The sequence below is a fragment of the Fringilla coelebs genome, assembly GCF_963513975.1.
Source record: "Fringilla coelebs genome assembly, chromosome: 11".
NCBI lineage: Eukaryota > Metazoa > Chordata > Aves > Passeriformes > Fringillidae > Fringilla > Fringilla coelebs.
Window position 1 is genome coordinate 13595557 of NC_140037.1, and position 20907 is coordinate 13616463.

Sequence of the window (20907 nt, forward strand, 5' to 3'; positions counted from 1 at the left end):
AAGAGGCATCAGGGCTTTAGCAGTCCCCAAAGTGCATCTCCTGGAATGGAGGTGCTCTGGATGGGAATGCTGTGAAGCAGCACAGAGAGCTGGTGGGGAATGCACTGAGGGCAGGAGCTGGGGCAAGGGGTCAGTGGGAACCCTTTCAGTGAGTTGGTGCTGAGGCTGCACTTTAGGAACTGCAAGAGGTGTGAGGTGTTCCAGCAGTACCAACTAGAAAAGTCACCATTTCTCAGCAGCTGCCACACAGTGGTACCAGAGATATCCAGCATTTCCTAGTGCACAGGCAGGAAATCCTGGTGTGTCACATGTAACCCCATCCCTGGAGTCAGAGCAGGGAATAGAGGGAGTGAATCCCAAGAACTGGCAAACAGCTGGAACCTCAGATTCAGGAGGTCACTCACCACAGATCCCCTGAAGCTCAGGCCCTTAGAAAGGATCAACACCTGTGCTCCTGGTCCCATCAGAGGTGGGGAGGTGCCTGTGTCGGTGCTGCAGTGAATTGTTGGCTGTGTTGGAGGGTCCTGCTACCAAAGGATGGCTGTGATGCCGGCTACAGAGGTGGGAAGGCTTTGAGTGCTCTTGGCTTAACTTTCATGAGGATTTATTGATCACCCTTCTGTGTTTGAAGTGTTCCTCAGAGCAGGCTGCAAAAGGTAGGGTAAGATTTTCTATGCTGTGGCCTGCAGCACCTTTCCTGAAGCAAAGATTGATCCTTTTCTTTCTCTTTTTGTTGTTGTTGTACTTAAATATGAGGAGGTTTGAAGAAAAAACGATGTTACAATATTTTTTGAGTTGTTCTTTTTTAATGATGGTTGTATTAGAAGTAGTCTGTGCCCCTGATATCCCTGTGTTATCTGGGAAGGCAATTGGGTCTCTGTTTCTTGTGCCTACTAAAGAAGTACCTGATGTTTGGGAGTCTTCTATGTATCATCATCTGTGCCCTTGTATTTTGATAATGCTGCCAGTGATTTGCTGTCCCTATAACTTTTTGGAATTTCTTAAAGGAAAAGCATCACAGTGGTATAGATTAGGCTGATATTTGTAAATTACTTACTTTATGGAAGGTTGTGGCCCTAAAAATAGTTTTCATTTCATGAATCACTCTTATTCCTCCATAATTCTATTTTTCTCATGTTGCTAGAAGTGCCAGTCTTTAGGATACAGCATTCCTGCTGTATCCTAATTCTGCTGAGATCCTTTAATTCTGCTGAGAAGTGCATCCCACATTTCACACATACACAAAGTATTTTTTTACATTCCTGTCCTTCTCACTGATGATGTATGGAATAACTTTATGGACCACACACACGATGCACAAAGATGACATAAATGGTTTCTGTACATCTTCCAGCTGGCCTCTCTAAAGGGACAGAGAGGCAGAACAAGGCAAGGCAAAGAAGCAGGTTGGGGAAAGAGTGGGCTACAGGCAGGATATTAGTAGTGAGGTTAAGAGCAAGTGTGTTTGTAGTGGGTGTGTGAGATTAAGAGCAGAGGTGTTTGTTGCTGGTGCTATGGAAATCCATGCTGAGGTCAAGGAGAGCTGATGCTTTCAGTCTCCATCCTGTGCAGTGGCAGCAGTGCCCACTGCAGCCCCATGCTGTGCTTTCAGCCCTGAGCTGGGCACAGATAGCAAGCACTGCTCTGGACAAAGGGTGTTACTTTGGTGTGTGTGCTCTGAGTACTAAACCAGGTCTAAACCATCAAATGGTTTTTCTCTACTGTGTATGTATGCATGCAGGTTTTTAACACGTCTGCCATCCCTTTGTTCTGCCCTCTGTAATAAAAGTTAGCCACAGCACAGCTCCACATTGCTCCTGTGCTCAGGCTGAGCTGTGCTGCTCTGCCTGGACTGGGTGCATTGTTATCCAAAAGTATTGCCAATTTTAATGCTTCAGAACCACAGGGTCTAGCTCTGCAAACCTTAAGCCCCACGAGCAATCCCCTATCCACTGAAATCAATAGAATCCCTTGTGTGAATAAGGATTATGGTAGTGAATAAAGGGTTTTCGGATCATGGCCCTAACCCTTTTTTAATTAACCTTCTAAGAAGGAATTTATACAGGAAAACTCTGTCTCAGTGGTGAGCAGTCAATAAACCATGTCTTTGTGACTCCTTCCTTCCTTTATGGGTCCTTTGTGTGAGGCTTAAGTGAAATGGATCTCACTCTATATCCCTTCCTTACTTCCCTTCTGCCCAAGCCAATCACTTTATAAATGTCATAATTTCTCTCTATTGGTCCCTTTTTGGGTGTATTTGCTCTTGTCTCATTCACTGATGTCTAGCTCAACTGGTTTTTTGCATTAGGAAGAAGAAAGGAGAAAAAATGGACTGAAATATCAGGAACAGAGATTCCATCTTATTTTAACCTCTGGGAATAAAGCCACTAGTTTATACACTGAGAATCCCATAAGTGAGTTTTTGCTTTATGGAAGTTTCCACTTCCAGTATTTCACTATTAAAGATGATCTGTCCTAAATACAAAGTTCTAGGATTTGGAGGCTTAACTTTCAAGTAATCTCCTGTAATTTTCCATCTTCAGGTTCACCCCAATGCCTTAAAATGTCACAGTTATTGTTTGCCATTACAGATAACCACAGTGGCCCAAAAGCAAAACGAGCAAATGACAGAAAATAGAATAATACTAAGATGTGCTTGTTTAGCTAAAGTGTTTTCTGATAGCATTGCAGCCTAGTGAATCACAAGTGTTAGGAAATGGTGAGGATAGAGAAAATTAAGATCTCCACTACTTCTAACAGAAAAGTGTGGATTTGACTGCAATCTGCAGGACATAAGGGATTCCTGAACACTGCAAAGAGTGTAATGTTGTTTTCTCAGTGCTGAAATGAAGCTGAAAGATAAATGAAAAGTTTGTGAGTCAACAGTAGTATTCTGTGCTTTCTGTTTTCCAATTACCCACAAACGGTTTTTTAATTTCTGTGAGTATTTGCAGCTCTCTGTAAATTGTAAACACTCTGTCATACGCTGCCTGCTTTGTTTGTGTCTGGCTGCCTGGCTGGAACTGTATCCCATGGTTTCATGGTCTTTTCTGGATTTTAGCTGGATAATTGTGACTTAATCACAATGTTTCCTGGTGAACATACAAATGTTTACCCAAAATTAAGTGGAATTAAGATTGCAGAAAGACTTATGAGAAGAACATTTCAATTCATGCGAATATTTGCAGGTATATGGATTTAACAGAATTGGACATCTTAATTCAAGACAGTACCAGGATAAAACATTCATTAATTTTCCTGCTGTTGTTCATACCTAAGCAATTTTATTTCTAGGAAGATGTTGAATTAGCTGGTAAGTGGCTCAGCTGATCCATTGAGAAGCAAGGTCAGTTGTGTCATGGACACTTAGTTAATCCTGAAGAATAACAGGCATGTCATAATGCTCACACTGGGCTCAGCCCAGTTCTTCCTGAAGGATACCCTGCACTTGATTTGTTTGCCTTTCCTCTGATATTTCTTTGAACTCATTCCCTCTTTTCTTCTCTCTGCTTAGACATTCATAGCATGTTCAAAATAATTGATTTGGTTCTGTGAAGATTTATGTCTGTAATGACCAAGTCTCATCTTTCTTCATTTCTCTTCTTTTTTTTTTCCCTCATCACTGTTGTTAGCAATAGAGATTTCCTCCTAAATAAATGCAGGAACAAGTATGGAAATGCAGTGGATAGCTGCTGGTGCTTCAGCTTTGAAGGAAGCTGTCTTTGGAGAGGTGCTCAGTAGAGTATTCCTCCTTTTAAAAATTCTCTGGAAATCCAATATTTTTCCTTTTCCTCCGGCATATTAGGCAAAGACAGTAGATTTATGCCTGCAAGTTTTACAACTTGGGAGTACTCTTTAGAGAATCTTTTTGTTTTGTTATCTTTCTAATTCCACCTATTATTTGCTGGGAAAAAAACCCAAACAATTTCACAATTTCCAACTTTTCAAATGATCTAAGGGTTATTATTCTCAGCTCTTTCCTTCTGGTAACAACCTGCAGCCACAGATTTATTGGGGTAGAAAGGCCAGTTTTTCTGCTTTGACTCCCCCCAAGTCAGACAAGGTAGTGTTGTGCAGCAGCTGGCCCCAAATGCTGGTATTGCCCTCCCAGCTCTCTGCAGCCTTCAACTCTGCTGCTGGGCAGCATGTGAAATGTTTTTTAAGTTCATTCTTTTTATTCTGGAATAAAGGCTGAGGTGGGGAAGGCTTTTACTATGAACCTTAAAGTGAAGAAATACTTTCTCCATATTTCTAACTGACCTTGTTACTACACTCCCCTCTCCTCTAATGCTCCTCTACCAGACCTTCAATAATACACTCAATTTCTGCTATCTGAGACAAGCTGCTGTCTAATCTCAAAATTTCTCTCTTCCTTTTAGCTTGTGTTTTCTTCCATGAGTTTGTTGCATCATACTCACAATTCCCTTGCTAATACTCTGTGTCTTCGAGGCTTTATCTCTTGGTCTCAGAAAAGAATTAATAATCCTTCTGACAACTTTATACATTTAGCCTTTCACCCCAATATTTTCTCAGAGAAATTTTTACAGCCTAAAAATCCTCTGGTATGAAGGTACATGTAGCTCTTAATCTCAGTTTTGCTTTCAGTGAGCTATCATTTTAAGCAGACTCAAATATACAGTCTGTTATTTACAGGACTGTTTGTTTACCCAGTTAATACCACAACATAAACCTAGATAGATCACTGTTCTAACCCCCCTCCCAATTTATTTACCCTTTATTAATCAAAAAGCCTTTAAATCTCACATAAGAAGTTTCTTAAAACTACAGCTCGTTTCCCCCAAAAGAGATGCTTTCAAAAGATTGCATCAGCATCTTAGATTTTTAAGTATTCCTGTGTCTTGATTTCCAAAACAAGCTGACCATTAAGATTCTCTGAAGGCAGCAGTCTTGTGGGTGGTTTTGTTTGTTTAATTAAAATGTCTGTCAATTTTTGGAAAAATCCAATTTTGAAGCTCCTATTATGACTTGATAAAACTTAACATGCTTTGGTTATTTAAGGGGATGGAGTAAAAGTATCTTTTCTAAACAAGCTGAACTGGCAGTAGAGGTTACCGGAAATTTTCTTTTAATATTGTTAGACAATCTAAAAATCATGATGAGGGACTTGCATGGATAGAAGGAAGACTTTGGTAATTATAAATTTCATGGTAATTTTTTATCAATAAAGGCCTGAGTAATAAGTTCCCTTCTCATATTCCCAATGCAGTTCAGAAAGGTCAGAATCTTTGTGGTAGGCACTGCCCATTGCTGGTTGTTTGCACCAATCTGAGATTTTAGTACCCACTTTTCAAGTCATCTTTTCTCAAATATAACTTTTCTGGTGCTTGGTGTCTCAAATGCAGTACTGTTCAATATAGGCCTAAATTTTCCAGAGTAATTGCAGACACTGAATAAAACTGAATTTGATTCATAAGGGATCAGTGATTCTTTCAAACCCAGTTAAGCTATTCTTTTTAATACCCCTTTAAATAACTTATAAATTTCTAACAGTTTAAATTTCTTGGTGGAAGACACTAGGCAATTACAGAACATCTGTGTGTCTAGTAATTCTGGTTTTTGCTTGGTGAGTTTGTTTTGTTTTTTTTTTTTTTTTTCTTTCAGCAATTGCTACAAACAATTTTGGGAATTAGGTTGTGTAATTTCCAATTTCCATGTACCACGAGGAGATAAGGCTTTATGGATGCTTGTGGTGGCCTGATTGCAGCATGCAGCAGGAGCAAGGGGTACAGAGAGCCTGGGGTTTGCACCCTGAGAATGGCAAATGCTGCAGGGATAGAGAGGAGCTCACAGGGAGGGGGAAAGCAGGGATGTCTCATGCTGCTCTAGAGAACTGGTCTGTGTCAGGCAATAGGAACAGTGTATTATAACAAATGATATGAGTAATGAGAAAAAGGTGACACTTTTACAGAGTGTAATGAGGGCTAAAACCTATAAGGTGCTGGATAGCTTAACAGCTGGTATTAAATCAGCAGACAAAACATTTGCTGAGATTGTGGAAAGTCTGCAAAATTACCTTTCTGGTATCTGCTGAGTGTATCTGCTTCTATAAAGAGGATCAAAAGAGAAAATGAGACAATTCTTGAATTTGTCAGTTCAGAAAGGGTTTAAATGATGTGTTAAAGAGACTGGATGGTGTATTATATGCAGAAATGAAACAGCCTAAAAATGGTTATTGACTGGGGTAATTGATCCAGGGCAGGACCCTGAGAGTGGCGGGGCTGTGGGAGACACTAAATGCTCTGGGCGACCTGTGTGACCACTAAGCAGTGTCCCAGGCTGAAAGCTCAAACCAGACAAGCAAAGCAGCATGTCTTGTCTCTACGCAAATGAGTGCTGATGTGAAATAGCTAAGAGAAAATGGGATATGCAGGTTGCAAACCTATTAGCACCCCTTGGAAAGGGGACATAAACAGCATTTGGAGCCGTGGTGCTGCACAGGGCAGCGTCTGTTGTGCTCTGTTGTAGGGAATTGTAAAAGCACTAATACCTTTACAGCGGTTTAAGTTAGGATACAATAGCCAAAATGTTATTGGATTTTGTTAGAAGTGGAGGGAATGGAATGTGAAATGTATTTTTGGCAGTGTGCTCACACACCAGGAATGAAGCATCGAGTTCATGACGTTTTAAACGGACGGAAAGAGAATCTGCATCTTCCAAGTGCTATTGCAATGAAGGTGTAATTGTAAAATACCTTCTGTATTCTTCTGCAGCATGTTGTGAAATTTCCTACATGTTTTAGGAGGACATGAATATCTTAAAATTGTGCTTTTGGGAGTGATTAAACATACAGGTTTCTAGGCTTCTGCAGGAATTAGAAAAAAGAAGAAAAAGGTGGAATATGAGCCCCCCTCAGAAATCTTTTGGAAACCTGGGTGGAACACTGCAAGGTGTTTCCACCAGCTGGAAACCAGTTAAGGCTCTTTGCATCCAAACTGAGTTCAATATGAACTCACACTTGCAATTTAGTAACTTTTAACTGAAAGAGTGGGTAAACTTGTTCCATTAGTTGGTGGTAAACTCCCAAATCTATCTAGAGAAATATGTCTATAAAATTGGAGATTGAAGTTGATAGCAAGAAATAGCTCTTCAAAGACAGTTGCAATATCACCAGCTAATCCTATCAATGCCATCAGCACTTGTTTTTAGCACTGAACAATAAAACTAATGTTTTATGACATTGTTAGCACTCCGTGGTACTGGAAGCTACCAGCAGAGCACCTTAAATAGCACTGCTGAGAAATTGTCAAGAATTTGAAGGTAATATGAAAAATCAGATTTTTTTTTTTCTTTTTGGAGATTCTACTATATATGGCTGGCAGAGTTTCACCTAAGCCTTGTGATTTATCTTGAGGAACCTCAACCTCCAAAAGCTCCCCCTGTGAGCCCCTGCCTGCAGTCAGTCTGTTATTTCTGCAGGGTTTTGCCCAGGGCAGTAACAGTGTTCGATCTGCAGCATGAACTGTTAGAGAATGAACAGAAACACATTGATCCTTGTGGCATTCTGGGACTGCTCCTGAGTGATGGTGCTCATATTGTGTGAGAAAGTCCTTACACACCTTTGTCTATAAAGGTACCTTATGATGCTTCCCTAACTGGAACAGGAGCAGTAATTTCACATCTGATGGAAGATCAGAGTGAAAGGTTCATTGCCTTTGCCTCTAAATTCCTTACTTTGGTAAAATGGAGCTGCATGGAAATAGAGAAAGGAACTCTGAGCTATTCTTGGCAGTTTAAAATTTTCCACCAGTGTTATATAGAGGATGATTTATGCTGGTTGAAGATCATCAACTGTGCTTTCAGCTTTAATCCCACAAAAAAGAGTTCCAATCTTAACTATTGCAAAGCTTTCAGGATGGGAAGATGGCTCAACTGAATTGATTGCAAAGCTATCAACAGCTTAGTGAATTTTTGTCTGGCAAAATTTTCACTGAAAAAATAACCATTAAGGGGGGGGCCTATAGACTCTGCATGGCAGAAATTCAAGGTCTTGAAAAATGCATTAAAATAAAAGAGTAATCTGAAGATTAAAATTTGTACAACACAAAGCGGGCACATTTGTACATCCAAACTAGTCCATCAGCAATATAACATCCTTCTTCCTACAAACGTGTTTCTTACAACTCTTTCATCTTTGGAAGAATTTTGTGTTTCTCTGACTTCTACAACTTTGTCCTTCCCATTGTGTATCCAGTCAGGTACTGACCCCCTAATAATTTCCATCACCCCTGTTGCTGCTGTCTCCTGTTTCATGGTAAAGGGAAGAAGTGGCTGGGGTGGATTGTGATTGGGTGGTTTTGTTTTGGTTTTTTTTTTTGGTTTGACTTTTTTTTATGGTGGGGTAGTAAGTTTTTTGGGGTTTTTGGTGGTTTTGTTTCTTGAAGAATTAAAATCTGTGGTTTTTACTGATATGTCAGGTTTGGTTGCATCTGGGGTGGATATAGATGTGTTTGGAGGATGGAAACAGTTAAACCAGGTATGTTTAACCTTAGAGAGGCATTCTGCAAATTACAGAGAAATTACACGATAAGCCTTGTAAAATTTGATTGCTCCTATTGTTCTTTCATTACAGAGTCATCACCTAGAAACCAGGCTTAAGATAGCTCCATTTTTAATTCTATTTTATTAAGACTTGCTGGGTCTCAATTAAAATCAAGATGTGATTTTTAAAGGGCCTGTTTTTTTCCAAATTCCAAATATAGGGAATACTTAAAGTCCAGGTTGTCTGTCTCACTCCTCTATCTCAGTGGTGAGGGACTTCTACAGAAATAGATTATAAAGCATAATGGTCTCAAGGGTTTTAAAAATGCATCTTATGCCTAAATATTTTAATTTTCACCAGAGTTTAGTGTTTTGATTAGACTATGCTGGGCCATTTATTAGGTATGTACATCTCTCTATTTGTGGAATCTAATGCTTTAACTTCATTAGATATTCACTAGTGCCCAGGATATAGCAGTGCAGGGACTGGAAAGTGTAAAATTCTCATTTCTGAACTTGGATAAATTGCATAAATTTGAAGAGCAGAATGTTATTCTCACCTTGAGGGCCCTAATTGTTTTTTGAAACGAGCAGAATGTCAGAGCAGCTCCTCACCACTCTGACAGTGCATTGCTGCAAAGATTTATTCACACTTTCAGGAAAGGACTGACTCATACTGTAGCATGGGCAAAGATAATGTACAGTGAAACATCAGATTTCTGTGGGGCAGCTGGAATACAGAACAGGCCATTACAAAGGAGATGTTGCCTGTATCACTGAGGAGCTGAATTTTGAACTCTCTCAAGGTTGGGGTTTTGGTTGGTTGGTCTTTTTGTTTTTAATCCAAATAGGTAGAGGGATATTGAAAAAAAAAACAGAGTAGTTGGGGGATTCCTTGAGTATTTCTTTTTATTGCAGGAGGAAAATGAAGCACTGAGAGGCAGCAGAGATAATTTATGGAAGCTTGGGGTGGTAATGTCACAGCTTCATCTGTCATATGTTTAACCAGAAGTGGTATAGGCTGTGACACAGACAAGTAGGATGTTTACCTGCATATTCTGCAGAAGGGATACTCAGTGAAAACACAGGGCACCAATACAGCCAGACAGTGATGTGTGCTGGTACCAGTGAGCTTTTGGCCGGCTTTCATGTGAAGGCATTCTTTGAGATATTCTGTGTGAAGCAAGAAATGGTCTCTATAACAAACACCCTTGAAAGTTCCAGAGTATTTGTTGACCACCTGCTGGCCATACTGAAAGGCACATTGTGCATCACCACCCAGCAGACAGACTGCTTGTGCCCTGCATGCCGTGGGTTGGTGGTTAAGGCTGGAGCGGTCCTTGGTGTGGAGGTTCTCAGGGCGCTCACCCTGCGTGGCAGGAGGTGCTGTTAATGAGCACAGAGCAGCTGCTTGCAGCCCTGCAGGTGGCCAGGGTGGCTCCTGCAGCCTGTGCAAGGGCACAGCAGCAACCTGGGGCAGCTTCCCAGCCCTCTGCAGCAGGCTGTGCTTTCCCCGTGCAGAGGGAGGGTTCTGGAGCAATGTCGATGTAGGAGGATCCTGCCGTGATCCTGGCGTGGCAATTATGGATGATCTTAGATCCTCTCTGTATGTATGTCAAATGCATGATTGGGCTTTTTGCATTCCAAATCAGCAAGTATGGGTATGAGGAAGTGCAAATGTTGTGTAGATGGTGCTGGCAATACAGAGAGTAGTAAAAGTGGCCCCACATCCGTTGAATGGATGTAATCTGAGAGGTGTTCATCAGATAATTCAAATGCTCAGAAACTCTGTGCTGGTTATGGAGATTAAAAAAGTACTTCTTAGATCAGTTTGTGTAGCAATTTCTGCTGTTACCTTTGTGGTACAATCTGCTCAGCACTTAGCCAATTGATGTACAGATACTATGCAAAAAGATCAATTTGGATCTATGGGAAAAGCTATAACAATTCATCAGTTGGAATCAGATGACAATCTTGAATTGTGATGAAGCCATAAAGACCCTTTGTTTCTTCCCTGGCTGTCAATACAAGTGTTTATATTCCAACACACTTGAGGTAACTTTTTTTTGCTGCCTTTTGTTAAATCTTAATTTCACAAGTGGCTGTTGACATTTTGGAGTGAATAATAAGAGGCAAACATCAAGCAAACAGTCTAATCAAACTGAAAATACACTGAAGTGGGATGTAAAAACACTTTCTCCTTCTGCACCTTCATCAGGTTGACCCTTTTCAGTGCTCTGCAGAAGGCTGCCAAAACACTGCACTTTGTTAAAACATGTAAGAATACCTTTATTATAGATTTACCATTATTTATGTACTAGCTGACAAATTTGTTCCTCTTTACTTCTTGAGCAATAAAAAAATAATGTGCTAAATTTCTGCTTTCTAATATGAAGGCCCTTTTACCTTGCCAAGCCTTGGGTCATAAGTGAAGAGCCCAGCACTGTGGCTATTGATCTCTTCTGTCCCAAAATCCTATTTTCAGAAACACTCACTGATTTGTGTGCTTCATTAACATTTGTTTCTTCTTCACCATAATAATGAGCTGTTTATATCTTGCTCAGAAATAGACATAGATTAATGCAACGTTGACTGCAAAATCACCAAGGAAGAAAACTGCTGCACTAGATAAACTTTATAGGTCACGTTCCTCCAGTTTCACAGTCTGGGATGACTCTTTGTCTAATAAGGCATGGCAGGGATTGTGATTATCACAGAATAAATGCTGGAGTATTTTAAAAGTGCAAAGCATAACTGCCAATGTTTGACTTCCTAGAAATAGAACTGTATGGTAACATGTGGTATCATCAGAGATGACTAATTAGTGAGCACATACATGTTCACAGGTGTTTATGCATATCCATTCATACAGAATGGAGGTAGGAAAAAAACCCAGTTCATTTTTACTGTGTTCTAATGCATAGAAATGCATTAAGAAATTAGAACTGGAAAAAATGCAAAGCACTTCAATGTGGGAGAAGTAAGAATTTCATCTTGCTTGTAGTATCAGTAATAAGAATTACGGTTCCATTCTACATTGCAGATGTACACGTGTCTTGCACTTAAGTAAAACATATCAGCACTGATTCTAGAGGTTTCTTAACATGCCAGAAGGAAAGGATTAGAGTAACAATCCAACCCAAGTTAGGCAATTTCTCAGCAATGTACATATCTCTGTTAAAAATAGACACCTGAACATCATTGGGACTTTCCATGAGTCACCTGATGGAATGATCTGATCCTTTTTTTCCTCGATATGTTCTCTGTACTTATTTCAGAGTCTCAGCAGGGTGGATGTAACTGCATATTGCACAGGTTGATTTTTCTGAGTACAGCAGGCACTGAACTGAAACAGCAGCTTTGCATTTCAGTTCCTGTGGTTTCATCAGGCCAAGACACATACGTACCTTTTGTGTTCTTCCCCATTGCTTGTTCAGTTTAAAGGGAATTCCAGGAAGAAGTAGGATGGTTGGGCATATCTCCTCTCCCTATTCTTCACACCTGTTCCCTTAATGGTGTGAGTTCAGTGTAAGTCTGCAGGACTGCTTTAATCAGGTGGAGTGGGAACCAGGTGTGTCTTCAGCCCCGTGAATCCTTAAAATATAGCACTGAGACATTGGAGCTCTTTTGAGTGTTGTACAGGAAATACTTTTCTTGAAGGAAAAAAAACTAAAAGAACATGGAATGCAATTGGCAACTCTTAATAATGAATGAATTCAATGGTTATCCTGTGCAACCTTTTTTAATAATGTGTTTCTTCCCAGACACAATTTTTCAGCGCCTAGAGGTTTTTCTCCCTCCCCTTTGAATTAATTACTCAAAAAAAATGTTCCTTAATATCACTAACAAAAGTGTTTGTGACATGTCTCTCTGCCAACACAAAAACTTTATAAGCCACAAAACTTCATTCTGACCTCAACCATTTACAGTGTTCAGGAAGGCTTAGAATTGTACCTGCAATTTAGGTGTAAGTCTTCGTGTAACCTCTCCAAGGAAAAGCACAGGTTGCTGCAAATCTTTACACTGAGATTCATTGGCAAGAATCTGAATTCAGGAGAGGCATAATGAGGGGAAATGGCACGAGTTATAAATCTTTAAACAGAAGTAAGGTGTGTATATTGCCCTTTTGGGCTTCCAGCTCTCATGGGTTGACCAAGGGCCACATGTTGGAACCTCCCCAGTTCTTAGAGCTAATGTGCCTGTGCAAATTGAGTAGACACTGTTATTTAGGGTGTAATAGTGACTTCTTTGCATGAGCTTCCTTGTTATTGTGATTAGTCACAGCAGTGTGCGCTGTATTTTGGAGATGTTAGTCACGCTGCAGATGTGTCATAACTTGTTATCAAGACAAATGGCTGTTCATGGAAGAAAGGTTGCACCTGTGGAGAAGAGATTCAAGAGACAACTTGTGCATCACCTCAGCCGATGGTTCCCAGGTTTACATGTGTACCAAGGCTAGGAGGGCAGGAGATGTTGGATTTCTGACACTTTTTGTGTTGAGAGATGGGCAAAGTGTATGAAGAGAAAAGCATACAACATATTTCTTCCTGAAATTATGCTGCTGACTTTCTAAGCCAGGAATCCTCAGGAGTTTTATAATAAAAATAAACTGTCATCCTGCAGTATTTCACTCAGTCATCATGTTTCTGCATGAATCATCAGATATTTATTTTTTCTTAACATTGCAAAACCTGTATTGGTCTATCTACCAGTTGCAGAACACTTAAAATGGCCTTAAAAATATGTCAGGCCATCTAGTAAGAATATTGAAGGCCTGAAAGTATAATTTCTCAATATCTTTTTTCTTCAGCTGTTGATGTCACACTTAATACTCACTTAACTTAGCAGTATAGGACAGTATGGCTGTGTAGGACCAATTATCATCTGCAGTGCGATTATTTAGGTACTACTAGTGGTTTTCTGGGCAGCTTAAAACAAATGTAAACACAAAAGAAGATGCAAATAAATTAGCAAGGCAGCTTAAATTTAGTGCCAGCAAAAGCAACTTGATTCACCGTGCTAGGCTACAAATATATTGAATCTGTTTTCTCCCAAATACAGAATTAATCTATAGAACTCATTGCCACAAAATAGTAAGCTCTTAATGGAATTCATCGACCAGATATTTATATGGCTATTGAATGTCACAGACATGATGGGCACTGTGCAAGCACAGTTCTGATTATTGCAAATCCTCTCAGAACCTGCAAATTAGAAAGAAACCCTCCCCAGAAAGTGAGTTATTTCATAATCATCCATTATAGGATCTCCTGAATCTTCAGCTGCCTCTGGTTGCTCTGGGAGATGCACTTTTCTGTCTGACACAGCACAGGTGTTTGTTAGTTAGGATCAGTCTTGTAGTGATTTAATGACAACCAAGCTGTTCATCAGTGCTCAGTTAGTTGCTTGTCCTGGAAGGCACTGGGGTCTGACCAAGCCCCTGCCTCACCTGTCCTGGCTGAGCAGTGTCTGGAAGCTGAGAGGTGGTGGGCAGCAGTTTATGGAACACCTTGGTGCCACGTATAGAAATGATTTTATTTTATTACAATGTGCAGGACTGTTTCCCCATCCTGCTCTCTCCATGAGATGCTGCCATTCCTCCCCAGAGCTGCTGAATATTGTGGTTAATATTGGACAAATCTGGTGGTGGTGCTGAAGTCTCCATCCTGCTGCATTTTGTCCACAGAGAGACAGGGAGCAGTGAGAAACCCTGATAGACACACCCTGGATGGAGCAAACCTGGACACAAAACTGGGCCCCCTGAGTGCCACTGCACCTGCAGAGAAGCTCCTCAACCTTCTGGTTCTCCATCAAAACCAGAAATTTTGGCGTCTTATTAACTCAGCCTGGCTTACATGATGCCCTGTGGCCTGTTTTGCCAAGTTACTTTCAAAAAGACAAAATTATTTCAGGCTTTAAAGTGCACTTTTTTAAAGCTAATGGAGCTGTATTGGAAGAAATCTGAAATGGAAATGCACTTAATAGCAATATGAAATACCAGTCCTTGCAAGGGGAATGATAGAAGGTGAACCAATGTTTGCATAAGGATAAATGCATATATATATATATAAATAAACAGAAGATCTTCAGCTTGCGTCATTTAGCTTGTGAAGATTTAGAATTAAATGGAAATTTAGCAAATAGTTAAATATTCATCTTTAATAAGTAATACTCTTCAATAATGTGCATTGTAGTACTAATGCATAATAAGGAGCATCAAATGGTGAGGATGGCTTCGCTGTCATTTAAAATTCGTTCTGCTGTGGTCAGAGCAACACTCAGTAAAAAAAAGACAAAGTTCCATCCTAAACTGACAGTGTTGAATTCCCAGTGAGACTGCAATGACATTCCTGTGACAGCAATTGTGCTAAGCCACTGATGTGAAGGACACTTTAAACACCTCGTCCTATTGCTGCCTTCAGTCCAAGTTAAATGGTTAAAAGCAGGAAAACAGAACTTCTAGCCTTCATATATCTGTGGCTGTGCTGGCCTCTAAAAGCTGAGGGGTTTATGGAGTAAAATTGCAATTCAGGGTATTTGGGGGATTCTCACCCAGATTTTTCTGTCACAGGAGCTTTATTCTCTTGCAATCACAGTGTTTTCTGCAAAGTTACTGTTACGTTATTGACGGTGGACACACGACTGACACCAAAAATGGTGGCAAGCATCAGCCCTTTATTATTCCCCAGTACAACTTTTTGTACCTTTGTTTTTTCACATGCATAACACCTGCATACCCTTTTGTGGCAGGTCAATACACATCAGCATGCCAGGCCTGTTCCCCTTCCGTGCTGTTCACCTGTCCTATACAGGTGCACCCCATTAGAGGGGAGGCTTGGCCCCAGCCCCATTCCTGTTCTCCCTCACATTATGAAGCTGCTGGAAATCAGATGGGTAACTTTAAACAAATGTTCTTAAAGGCTTGCATAGGTACACAGTAAGAGCCCTTGAGGAGCAGGGGAAAGATATTTGCATTTTCTGATTTTGCAGTTTTTACCCCAAGCTTTGGTCTCAACTGTTGAAGAAAGTTAACTGCATTTCTGGTTTCTTTATACCTACCTTGTTCTATGCTGGAACTTCTCATTCCAACATGCAGAATTGTTATTTCTGTGCTATTAACGTTCAGATGGAGGTGGTGATATTGCCACTGCAGTTTAATACCCTCTTTTGCTTTGCCATCAGATGGATTGTTGATGTAGAAAGTGAAGCAGTGAAGTGAAATACCCATGGTGATGTGTAAATGGGTCAACAGGTTTTTCAGGCACCTTTGCCAGGAATCGTAAAGTGTGTGGAGCATCCATTTAAATTTTTATATTTGGCTGCATCTCATTCAATTAGTCTATCAAATTCCTCATTAAAGTTCTTGAGCATTTAGAACTACATAATTAAAATACCATTACACTTGGTGGAGGGGAAAAAAATCTTTAAAGTGCTCTGTATCATTAGAAAAAAAAACCCATCAAGGAATGATATTGCATTAGTATTCATTACTATTAAAACATGTTGGAAGTGGAAAGAATAAAAAGGATTCATTTTATAATGCCAGCTCCAGGAATGACCTAAGGCTTCAAATTTATATTGATTCCTTTAGTTTCTGGTTTCTATGTGATCACTGTGTACATACAGGAAGAATTGACTGAGAGACATTTCAGTAAACTATTCTAACTATTCAGTATTACCCATACTTCACTAAATCACCAGTTTCAGTACTGATTCTTTTTAAGAACACGCTTCTAATGAAGTCATTACAAGACTACAAGTGTATAAGGAATGACAGTTTCATGAATAGTACCTCTCAGTGATTACAGACTATGGTTTGGAATAAATCAATCAAAAAGCAGATCCCCAAACAAAACTAACAGGAATGCAGCAACCTCTCCATGCAAGGGGGAAACTGTCCCAGATCCCGTGGTGCCTAGTTGGGGATTTAAATAATGGCACTTGGGATTTTTTTTCCCTCAATAATGGCATAGACTTTTCACCAGAAATTCGCTTTTATTGGCACAGCAGGCAACTAATGGCTTGTCTTGTTTTTGCATTTTAATACAAAGGGCAAGAACACCAAGCCTGTGGCACTCGTGGGAATGACAGATGATCACAGCCTTGGAGCAGGGTGCAAAGGTGTGTGTCCCACCTGGCACACCTCGAGCAGTTTGACACAGACTCAGCAAAGGCAGTATGCTACCTTCATTTATAAAACACAGGACACAGCACACTTGAAAAATACTGATTTTCATTTTTTCATGGAGAATAACCTCTGGCAAAATTCAATTTGCTCTTCTCTTCACTTTTTACTGCCTTTTAAAAATAATTGTATCTCTAGGAATTTCAGTAATTGGTTCTATTGCACTTACAGTTAATTATATATTTTTGATTAATGTATTCTATTATGAAATAATTTGCTTAGAATATCTGATAGCGATTTAATTTCCAGGTTATTTTCCTTCTCAGCAACCTGAGGAATTGGCTTCCAGATAGTGATGTGAATGGGTTATGGTGACAAGCATTATGATCTAAGATAAATCACTGTATTGTAGTTAGTAACCTTTATGTTGTCAAACATGTCAAACATTGCCTCTTAATTGATTTCATTTTTCATTTTAATTAAATTTTGTATTCACAAAAACCACCAGAAAGAGGAGAGTTTAGAAGTAAAGCTTTTCAAAAGCATGGAAATTGAGTTCAGTAATACCAGAGACACCTGGTTTTCATCTTGTAACAGACATGCAAAGGCATGGAGTTTCATATTTGAACACTCCTCTATGCTTTAACTTTAGATGGGGACTTTATATTATAAAAGTTACTGATTTTTAAGTTTATTTTAATTTTGCATCATTTGAAGCAATTAAGTGGCTTTGACTTTTAGCTAAATGGAGAAAAGTGTACAGTCAAAAAGAAAACATGAAAACATTTTACATTTGTAAATCACAGTAGAAGTTTCTTTTCAGTAGCTCTGTAATTCCATACCTTTATTTTTTTAGGGTGATTGAATTAGGTGAGATATTTATACCTAGAGATCAAATGAACCATCTTACAATTTTGTGAGAAACCTGTCTTTGCATTTAAATCTCTCAATACCCAAGCCAAGTGGGAAAGTACTTATATTTGCCTAAAACAAATCACAAAGGGAAGGGGATTAAACAACTGACTCTAATTTACCACTTAGAATGTACAGGTACCTAAGTGCTGGTGCATCGTGAGGGTTAGGCTGTCCTTGACTCCCTAAACACAGATTTTCAAAACATGCCAGGAAGGCTCAGGTAATTGACAAGGTAATTCAAATAGCACTGCTTTTGGGAGAAAACCAGTTTAATTTTAATGACCTTTCCAGAAGTCTGAACTGTTCCCTTGTTCACACGTTTTTGCCTGTTTGCCTCAGGAGTGCAGTCAGTGGTAGTTAAAACCCTGCTGGAAATCCCCTCTTCTGTTCTCCTCACTGAGCTTATTTCATGAGAAAACCTTTTTCCAGGAGTTTTCTTGTCTGTTTTGTTTTTTTCCCTGGCATTGGCAATTTGGCTACTATTAGAATACGTTGCCTGTGCCAGCTGATCTCATGACTAAAATTCTCCAAGTTCTGTGAGGTGCTGATTGCAGCTCCTCAGTTTCAGGTTCTGACAGTGGCAGATGATAAATCTGTTTCCTTCTCTCTTCAGATTGCTGTGGTGTTGTCTGTGTGGTCTTTTGCTGATGGTTCATCTGGGGTTTTTCTGTTCAGCTAATTTGTCCTTCTGTATAGGATTTGTATTTTAGCAAAACACCTTCTTTGGAAATTTGGCTGATTTCTATGAGTGACATCAAAATTAGCTCACCCTGAGCTAATTTGTGAGTTCCTAGGTAGGTAATCCCAGTATTTGAGTTTCTAGGTAGAGATTTAAAAACAAAACAACAACCTCACACTTCAGAAGAGTATGAAATCTCATCTGTGTTTTGTAACTATGAAAACTTGCTTCTGGATGACCTAAGGTGCAATGTATGCTTCAGGTAGTTTGGCATTTTTAATACAATTTTAGTACTCCCAGGCATAATTATTTGATATTTAAGTTAATGTGATGCTGCAGTGTCTAAAGAATAGACAAGGTACAAATAATGAAGACCAGTCAAAGAAGATAATTGAAACTGCTGGGGGTTATATTTGCCTTTGCATCAGCTTTCTTTTAAAACCTTCCTTCATGTAAATCTAATGAACTGGAACAATCCAAGACTTCATCAACAACTAATCAAACACATACTATTTTTTTTTTAATGGTGAGAAATCACAGATCCAGTTGTGGCTAATGGAAGCTGTGGTAACTCACCACTTATTAAAAATGTGTTTTGTGATGGTTTTTTAAGGAAGAGGAGGGATCTGGCAATCATAGGCCAAAAGCCTCTGAGAATAGAGCTGGCCAATACTATTTTTTTCAGTCAGAAAAGAGCCTCCCAAAGCTGTAAACTTTAATTAACAGTTTATTAAAAACTCTGATGAAACCTCCTCTGGGACTACATCAAATAAACACTAATAATGACCTTAATATGGAAATTTTGACAGTGAATGGCATCTCCTAATCACAAATTAATTTCTTGTATAGACTTGATCAACCACAAAAAATACCAAAACTGCTTTTTTTTTCCTATATACACATAGATGTTTGTGTAAGCATATAAATATATAAAGAGATATGTAAGAATGGACATGTATAAACATTTGTGCTTATGCAGGCATTTGATGTGTATATAAATGTGTGTAGGTATGTCCACATATTTGAATTTGTAGATAATAAGTACAAACTTCTATGCTACCAAAGCTCTCCTTACTCTTTAAATTACAACTGGTTTTTTGGTATCCTGAATACATATCCCAGCTTTCTTCAAGAGGAAAATTAATTTAGTATGTACAACCTGCAACATTACATAGATTGGTAAACACAAGGCACCAGTTTTATTTTGTTGGTATTTTCTCTGTATTTTATAATTGAATAGACTCTATAGATAGTTAGACTCCTTTATGAATTTCATTAGGTTTTTAAATTGGTCGATGGTTTTAGTGTGAGGCATCCAGAAATCTGAGGCTCTCGGACTTCATTTTTCCTATCTGCGAACACATCTAATTCTGAGTTGGTGCCTGTGTGTGCTGCAGTGGAAGCACTTTAATTCTTATCTCTTCTTCTCCAGCAGCTCCTTGCAGGCAGCTGCTGAAGGGTGTGGGAGGGGGCAGAGCTGTGTGTGCTGTGTTCAGCAGCCCACAAAGGGCCCCCAGCCTGTCCCTGTGTGCTGGGGCTGCCTTGCTGCTCCCCAGAGGGTGACAGCAGCTGCCAGAAATTGCACCCACCTCTGGATTATTTCCCTTAATTCAAAGAAAAGTGGTAAAGAGGAATATTTTGGTATTTCTATGTGGGTTTTCATGCTCCCAAAACCAAAACCACAGTTCTTATTTTCGTGTATTTTTGGGGTCAGCCAGCCGCTCTGTTGGAAGTAGGGGTTTTTGCCTACAAATAGGGAAAAGTTACAGAAAGGACTTGCTCTAGCAGAAGTGCAGGGGAGAGTTTGGGTCTCAGAGGGGAGATGCAGGTTAAAACAAGGTGTAAGTATTTAGACAAATGTGAACAACTGTGCTTCTCTGCTTTCTTGGACACGTTGATAGGAGACGCTACCCAAGGTCTCCCAACAGGATCCTTAAGATAAAGCTCAGTATAAATACAGCTGAATTAGAGCCAGTGAGTTGTCTGACCTTTTCTCTAAAGCTAAGAATATTGGGTACTGTAAAGGTGAAAAAAGCAGGATAATAGATCCCTCTGGGGCTCAGGGTGTGTGGGTTTGCCATCCAGACCGTGTGCTTGGGCTGGCAAGGGGATGTCCTTGAGGGTCAGGGCTGCTGCAGAGCCATCCCCCACTCGGGGCAGGATGTGTGGTGACACCCTGGTGCTGTCACCTGCAGCAGGGGCCATGTGCACCCCTGCCACCCTGGGTGTGTGAGAAGCAGGATTTTTCTAGTGCTCTATTCTATTTCTGGGTATGTCATGGGTGAGAAGGGCAGCTGAAGGGAGATGCTCACACAGTCAGCTGGGACCTGCCTTTCTTCAGCACAGCAGCACAGGCACCTCTGACTTCTCCCCTCTGCTCCTTCTTTGCCTTGGGAGGTCAGGAGTGCCAAGTTTCTGCTGCTAGCTCTCTGACTTGGCCAGTTTGTTGATCACATTGCTATGTGAACCTGGAAAATGCAGTGATTTTTGCAGCACTCCTAATGATTGCTGGCTCTGGACTTCCCCAGTATAGTGCAAAATTTTCAAAGTAGCTCTCAAAATATGCTCTTCCAAAAAAAACCAATTTGATCTAAAGCAATTGAGTAGAAACCCAGTTGTGGGCTTTATGGGTCAGTTTTGTTTATCTCCAGCTAATGATATTGATGTTTAATATTTTCTATAATTACTT